Here is a 7,931-nt window from a genome sequence, read left to right as displayed (position 1 = left end):
ACTACACTACTCAATTCTCCTTATATGAGATGGCTTGCTCCTTGGGGCTTCTCCAGGCCTTGTGGTTCTGCTCCATCTCTCTTTCACCTCCTTTTCTTCCATCTCCCTCTCTCTCTTCCTTTACTTTTTCTGCCTCTATTTCATATATTCTCCCTCTCTAAAACCTCCTGCCGCACCTTTCCCTTTCACTGCCCAATTATAGGCTCTTCCCTTTATTTGACCAATCAAATGGGGAGAAGGTTCACTTGAAATAAGTAGGGTGCCCATTCCTGGCGTAGCCATGGATCATGGTTCCAATAAACATCTGATGCGTGTAGCTGTTCCTAAAAGTTGGATGCTGGGTAAGTTGACTGGCGTGTTTGCTCCTCGCCCATCCACTGGCCCTCACAAGCTGAGGGAATGCCGGTATCTCATTATTTTACTAAGGAACAGACTTAAATATTCTCTGATTGGAGATAAAGTCAAAAAGATTTGCATGCAGCGCTTCATTAAGATTGATGGGAAAGTCAGGACCGACATAACCTACCCTGCTCGGTTTAGGAATGTCATCAGAATTGCCAAAACTGGAGAAAACTTCCGTCTGATCTATGACACCAAGGGCTGTTCATCATATTATACCTGAGGAGGCCAAGTAGAAGTTATGCAAAGTGAGAAAAATCTTTGTGGGAACAAAAGGAATCCCACATCTGGTGACCCATGATGCTGGTACTATTCAATACCCTGAACCCCTCATCAAGGTGAATGACACCATTGAGACTGATTTTGAGACAGGCAGAATAACTGAGTTCATCAAGTTTGACACAGGTAGTCTCTGTATGGTGACTGAGGTGCTAACTCAGGAAGAATTGGTGTAATCACCAACAGAGAGACATCCTGGCTTTTTTTTTTTTTTTTTTTTTTTAATATTAAAGTCTCACTTTAATACTCTCTATGACATACTTCTCCAAACTATTCCAAGACTTACTAAGACTTACATCCCTTCAAATCTAAATTAAGAGACATATGTTTCCATTCTGTTTATCTTTCCAATACTAAGAACTGGAAACAAAGCCACACTGATTTGAGACAGATAATACAACAGAAAACAAAACAGGTACTGAATGACTGGGGTATGTGGAAGGACTGCACTTGTCTCAATGTCTGTATCCTCTTTAGAACTTGGAGGTGGGAAGTGGGAAACGAAGTGAATCTGCAACTTAGAACCAGCGTAATGAAGTGATGGTTCAAGGATAATTTTCACTAAGTCACAAACTTATTCCAAGAGGGAGAAAAATTCTCTTCTCCATGAAAAAATTCTGAACCTAGAAAGCAACAAAAGTTCTAATATGAACAGTGATTCTTTATCTGAAAACCAAAAATAGAATCTGACATTCATATTTGATGACTTTAAGTTCCATGGAAGACGGTCCCTTTGTCGTAACTGCAAATTCTCGTCTCTTGGTATTTCTGTATACTAATTAACTGAACCTCATTAGGAAGATAATGATGGATCACTTAGGAGACACCCGCAACCTCAGAACCAAAAGTATTTCGAATGAAGACCTATTTGATAGCCGAGGAAGGGGCAAGCTGGGAGAAGGGAGGTACCAGGTTCACGGGGCCGCAGGTCAGAACAGCTGCGTCCAGTTTTACACTTACTGGTTTGCTAGGGTACACATAAGATTGATGCGTTTTTAGTTTCCCCAAGGTCCAGTTCAAGAAGCAGCTAATAGTCTGGTCACTGTATTTCTGATTCGGTGCTTTAATGATGAGAGTCACAGGAATCTCCATCCCACTTTGGTCCATGGTGCTCTCAAAGTCGGACAGTCTAGTGGCGCTGCAGGTAAGCCCAGTGGGCGGGCACGGCTGGGGTGGGGGCAGGAGTTCTCAATATTCCGGGTCCAAACCAGTCACAAGCACATCAGGCGATACTAAGGCCATTGCCGGTACCAACGATGGACGGTGGCGGTGGTGGCGGCAGGCTCTGGGTGCCGGGCCGGGTGCGCAGCTGTCGCCAACATGTCTAGGCTCCTCCAGGCTCCGGACTGCGGAGGAAGGCGGGCAGACGACCTGGGGAGACCGCGAGGGGGAGGCCGCAGCGGACCGCTCAGCGCCGCGCCCCTGCGGCGACGCCCGAGCTGACACGCAACAAGGTCCCACGCGAGCACCCGCGCAGCCTGGGCGGCTGAGGGGCTGCGGCCGGAGAGCGAGCCTGGGCGGAGGAAGGCGGTTGCGCGGAGCGAGCCTGGAAGGGGGTGGGAACGGCCGCAGAGCGAGCCTGAAGAAAAGGCGGCGGCCGGGAGAGCAAGCATAGGACAAGCAAGGACGCGACCGCGGAACGAGCCTGAAGGAAAGAAGGCCGCGGCCGAAGAGCGAGCGTGGGAAGAGCAAGGCTGCGGCTCAGAGCGCGGCGAGCCTGAGGGAAGGAAGGCCGGCCCATCGCCGCGCCTCGGCAGGCCGCTCCCTTCCTGCACCGCGGCGCTCGCCCTCCAGGTCTCGCGGGGCAGCGCGGTGACAGCGGGCGACGGGCCGCAAGTGCGGCCGGCTCTCCTGAATGCGGCTAAGGCAGTCCCCGCAGGCGCGGCCCGGCGGCGAGTGGCGGGCAGCAGGAGCGCGGGGACAGGGCCGTGGCACCGCGCGAGCACCAAAGATTGATGTAGTGAGGAGGGTCCACTCCCGGGGAATCCGGAAGACGCGAAACGGAAGTGTGTCACCCGCAGCTCTCCCTTTGGACCGGCCGGGTCAGCCCCGCCCACAAGGCCTGCTGGTGTGAGGAGAGGCCAGCTGGGCACCCTGTCCCTCCACAGGCAGGACCACTGGCACAGCTGGCAGTAGTGTCATCTTGGCTCTTTTGATGTGGTTCATTTGTAAGATGCCAATGGCAACAGCTTTGCCACTTGGCTGTCTAACACCTTTGTTATTGGCAAGTGCAACAAACCATGGGTCTCCCCCTAAGAAAAGGAATCAGCCTCATCCTTGCTGAAGAGAGAGGTGAGGCTGGCAGTCAAACAGAGCAGTGGGTGAAATGATCTCTGGAAAAGTATTTGTACTCTGGCTAATAGAAGCCTTTCTAGGCAACATGCTAGATTAAACAGCATGGTGAAACAACAACAAAAAAGAAAGAAAGAAAGAACAAGGGTACTTGAGAGCCTCCTTGGCAGCCTCCTTGAGGAAGCAAAATTAGCACATAAACATCAAGACCAGCAGGAAAATCAACCGTAAGGACTTGCTTCTCTGATGACCTTCCTCCACTGGAGACAGGATGTGAGCATACAGCCATGGCCTAACAACCGTGGAAGTCCTCTACTAAGCAAAAAGCAGAGTCAACACACACTTTGCTCCTTTTTTATTTTCCCATTCTTGTTAATTTACCCCTGTGTGTTATCTGACCACCAGTAGACTCCCCTATCAGTGCACGGAGCCACAAATAATTTACCTGAGGTTCCTATTTGTCCCCAAGGGCAGGAATGTCAAGTTCTCAGATCTGGAACCTTCTTCACTGAGGCTGCTGCAGTTCTAGTCCAATTTATCTCTCAGAGAACATGTGGGGACTGGATTACTGAGGAAGATTTTCTTTCAGACCCAGAAATGTGTGGCGAATTCTGAGATGGTTCCTCCTGAGTCTTTGGTTTTGATTCCAAGTTTTTTTTTTTTTTTTGGGGGGGGGGTATTCTGTGTATTTACATTACAAATGAGATCCCCTTTTCCCATTTTCCTCCCTCTACCCTCTCCTTCCACTTTCTTCTTTGAAGGTCCTCACTCTTTCAACCAACCTCTCCGACCTCATTTTCTTGGTGTTCCCCTACGGTGGGAAAACATGCCTTTATTGGACCAAAGGTCTCTGTTCCCACTGATGTCAGGAAATGCTATCCTCTGCTACACATGCACCCGGAGCCATGGGTCTCTCCATGTGTGCTCATTGGTTGGTGTTTTAGCCCTTTGGAGCTCTGGAGTGTTTGGTTGGTTGACAATGTTGTTGTTACCATGGGGATGCAAACCCTTTCAGCTCCTTCAGTCTTTTCTCTAGCTCTTACAGTTGGATCCCTGTGGTTTGTTCATCAGTTTGTTTCTTCCCATATTTTTCTAAGTGATTGTACTTGTTTCTCTGTGTTCTCCTGTATTTCTTTAATTCATGTGCTTCTCAGGGCCCTGTATCCTCAACAGGCACTATTTTCAGTACAAATAATGGAAGATTTTTTTCATTTGTTGGGACATACACTACTTGCTGTGGCAGTAGAGCTGGGTTCTGGTGCTGCCAGGTTGTCTTGGTATTCATTGTTTGGGTTCTTGTGCTTGCCTGTTGCCATCTTGATATCTTTGATGTTAGTTGATCTTGTTGTTTCTGAATGGAGCTTGTCTCTCCAGTGTGTCTGTGCTCAGAAAGGAGATAGGTCCTGTGTCCTATATGGGCAGGCAGTGAATTCCAATGACAATGGGCTGCCAGTAGCTCTGGATGCAGTTGGAGGCCTGAAAGGTCCAGACCCAAGCAGAACCAAGATAAACGCACCCTGTAAGTTCCTGGCAGTTTCTCTGCCGATTCAGCAGGGAGAAAGTGGAGGTTCACCCATGGGCTCAGGTGGGAGAACACTCTAGAGTCTCCTATGGGAGCTCAACTCTCTGTTGGCAAGCTGTGAGTCCTGATGGCGGTGGCCCCTTGTTTTAATTTTTATTGACATTATGCTTAGTTTAAAATCTTCTTCCCCAGAGGAAGTTATTGCAACACACAATAAAGCTTGTCATGAAAGAGAGTGTGATTGTATCCATAACTGCCTCCCTGCAGACCTCTTGGCCTTGGTTTAGGATCCCTCCTTACACACAGATACGCTGTCTGGGATGGCTGTCCTTTCAGGCCTCATTGTCAATAAAGGGAAAGAACCTGCTTGACAGGTCAACATAAGATAAGCATCCTCAACTAAATAGTAGACCTTCTGAGGTGGTGCCAAAGGAAATAACACTGACGCTCACTGGCTATCAAAATGGTTTTTTAGAGGTCAGAAATGTAGGATCAAATTAGCCAAAAAGAAGATGTCTCATCTTCCCTGATCTAACTGAGTACTGGGCAGCATGGCTACAGACCCCTAATGCTGGATGAAGCAATGGAGTAAGCCACTGAGGAAGAGCCGTTCTCACGGATCCCTTCTTGAGAGCCTATTAGATGCTGGGAGTGGGCATAAAGGTTTATACAGTTCCTACAATAAACCAGTCTGCTTTTGCCACTTTGCAGTCTCCCAGAGTCTGTGCCTTTGATTCTGAGTTTTCTTAAATCTCAATCAAGACCCTTGGTCAAGGTCACAAGCACGAAGTACATAACTCAAATGTACAGTTTTAAAACTCTGTGGTGGTATAGCCTTTTCACTAAAGAATTTTGGATGTGATTCAGGAGAAAATAAAAGTCATTGTCTTAAGGAACCAAAGACTGGCAACAAGGTGACCTGAGTCAAAAGAGCTTGTTACAGAAACATTTTTGTAAAAGACTGAAGATGTAACTTTGCCCAGATTGTGAGACCCCCAATGAGATCACCAGGAACCACAACTCTAATCTAAGCACAGGAGAGTCTTTAATCAAGCTTGTGGTCAGGCCACAAACCTTCCTGATGCAAAGAGACAGGAGAGCTGCACCAAAGTCTAGGTTAATGGGGTTTATAAATCATAAAACAAACAAATAAAACACAAGGGGGAATTTCTACATTTTGACATTACATCATTGGGTAAGAAGGTAAACATATGTTGGCCTTTAAACTCATTGGTTTATAGCACCTAGTTTAACCACAAGGAGGGACCACACATCCAAAAGCAGCATCATGAGCTGGGAATTGCTCAGGGTTTCCTGAGCCCATCCTATTATTTTTGTCTGGACATGACTGTTATGTCTAGTTTCTACCTGCCAGGAATTTCATGGGTTTTACAGGAATCAAGAGAATGAAGGTGGCCAAATTTCCTAGGGTTCTTCATTTTCCTCTTTTTCTTGTACAAGCTCGAATCTTGGAGTTACACTGAGGTGTCTCTGGTAAGTAACTCATATTCTTCATTCCAGTCCTCAGGGTCTCATATTGTTGGCATAGGCCAATCAGCTATACTGCTTCATTTTTTATTTATTATGGCTGGAAGGCCCACTGCACTCAATTATCCAGAAAGTACTTAGAAATGTGTTTCTAGCAACAACAGTATAAATGCATCATCCACACCTAGGTAAATAAACTTTAATATATATATATATATATTAATCTTAATTCAGTAAATATGATGAGCATTGTGAATTATAATTCTTGCTTTTCACCGATGTCGTTTGTTTTCACAGTCAACTGCAAAGTTGTGCATGTTGAAAAGTTTCTTCCATGAAGGTTAGTGAAGAGTCCTGTAGATCAGAGGTGTAGAAGCTGCCATGATGATACTTTCTTTTCTCCATCACATGAGGATTAGTGTGTGGAGTGTCCAGAGGACTGGTTTGCCAACACAGAGGATCACTACTGCCTCTAGAACCTTGTGACATCTGTGGCCTATGGAGACCCCTTAGATGGTCTTTTGCCTGTGTGCCTCCATGTTTCAGTGCCTTCAGGGCTCTGATTCTTGGTGCTTGTGAAACACAGAGCCTCCTTCATTTGGACATCTGCTAACCACAGTCTCAGCTACATACTGCCCTTTCTCTCTATTATTTCCATTGCTCCTTGCTATCTACAGGCAGTTCAAACTCAGCCACTTTTACATAAAGAAACACATTTGTAGTTGCATAGCCTGGGTTTTTTTCTTCACAGTTTTGACCAAATAGACCTTCGTTCTTGATTTCAAAGACTAATTATTTTACTGACCTTTATGTGAAATGTAAATATCATTATTAGTATTTAATGTGCATTTGTTAGTATATAGATCCCTCTAATTCTAGTCTCCAATTTCTTGTTTTTCTGCAATTTTCCATGAAACCTTTTTTCTGAGTGGTGATAAAATGTATTCTTGATGGGTCATTATGCATAAAGGCTCAAAAAGCTACCATATCAGAGACAAAGCAAGATTTTGTATAACTCTGAGTTTATTGGTCAGAATGAAAGACTATGATTGATGTTTACTGGTTAGGTGATATCATCATGAAGGTCTCCACAAATACTAGGTCTGGCAGAGTCACAACTCATGAGACAAAACAGAAATTTATTAAATAACACCTGGAATTCTTTCATCCCTGGTGGGATGTGTGTTGTGGGTTACCCTGAATAATAATTTTCAGCACTTTGGCAAAACGTGTCCTAGAATAAGTGTTACAGCTCTTCTGTAAAGGTCTCCTGACAATCAGATGCTAAGATTTGTCCCAAAGTCCCATGGAACAGCTCCCCACACAAAAAAGTTTACTGGGAAAATCACAGAAGGAATTTCCCAGTACCTTTACTTTACTTCTACCTTTACTCAGGTTAGAAACAGACAATTGATTGGAAGGCAGACTTCATATAGGATTTCTTTATGGGTTAGGATTTTCAAGGATAGTAATATCTCATGTTAGAGACTGGTAGGGTATTAGGTTCTGAGCTTGAATAAGCTCAGGGATTTCTAAGTTATAACAATTAGAAAGTAAACTTTAAATTTTTATCCTATAGACTCAGTAGCCTATAAATTTTGGATTTAATACCATGCCAGGGAGTTTTTTAGGGTAGAGCAGGTTGAGACCTGAAGACCTAAGGCTTATGTAACCTGCCAGTCTCCTGCCAGATTCCTGAACTGAAACAATATTCCATATTCCTTGAATAAAGAAATGTTTCCTATGTTCACATTGGCTGAAAAGAGTGTTCAATATGTTAATGATGTATCCACAGATCCATAGGGCTTAGCTATTAAACTTCCTGTACAGGCATTCCTTCCTGCAAATGGTATTTTAACTCACGTCTACTCTGAGTAGTGGGTGCAGTAATTTATTCATTCATTTTATGCAATGAATCACCAAGAAACTATGTAGAATCATGATATGACTC

At 45.0% G+C, this 7,931-nt stretch overlaps 1 pseudogene across 1 annotated transcript; it reads left to right on the top strand.

Moving 5' to 3' along the window:
* The first annotated feature begins 304 nt into the window (after nt 1-304).
* LOC308424406 (small ribosomal subunit protein eS4-like) lies at nt 305-3,003 on the top strand (annotated as a pseudogene). The gene is made up of 2 exons: nt 305-868; nt 2,815-3,003. The product of its transcript is annotated as a small ribosomal subunit protein eS4-like (transcript).
* The last annotated feature ends 4,928 nt before the right edge of the window (nt 3,004-7,931 follow it).

The sequence above is a fragment of the Micromys minutus genome (assembly GCF_963924665.1).
Source record: "Micromys minutus genome assembly, chromosome: 9".
In the NCBI taxonomy this organism is placed as follows: Eukaryota; Metazoa; Chordata; class Mammalia; order Rodentia; family Muridae; genus Micromys; species Micromys minutus.
The sequence above is the reverse complement of the archived record's forward strand: the minus strand, read 5'-3'. Positions and strand labels throughout refer to the sequence as shown.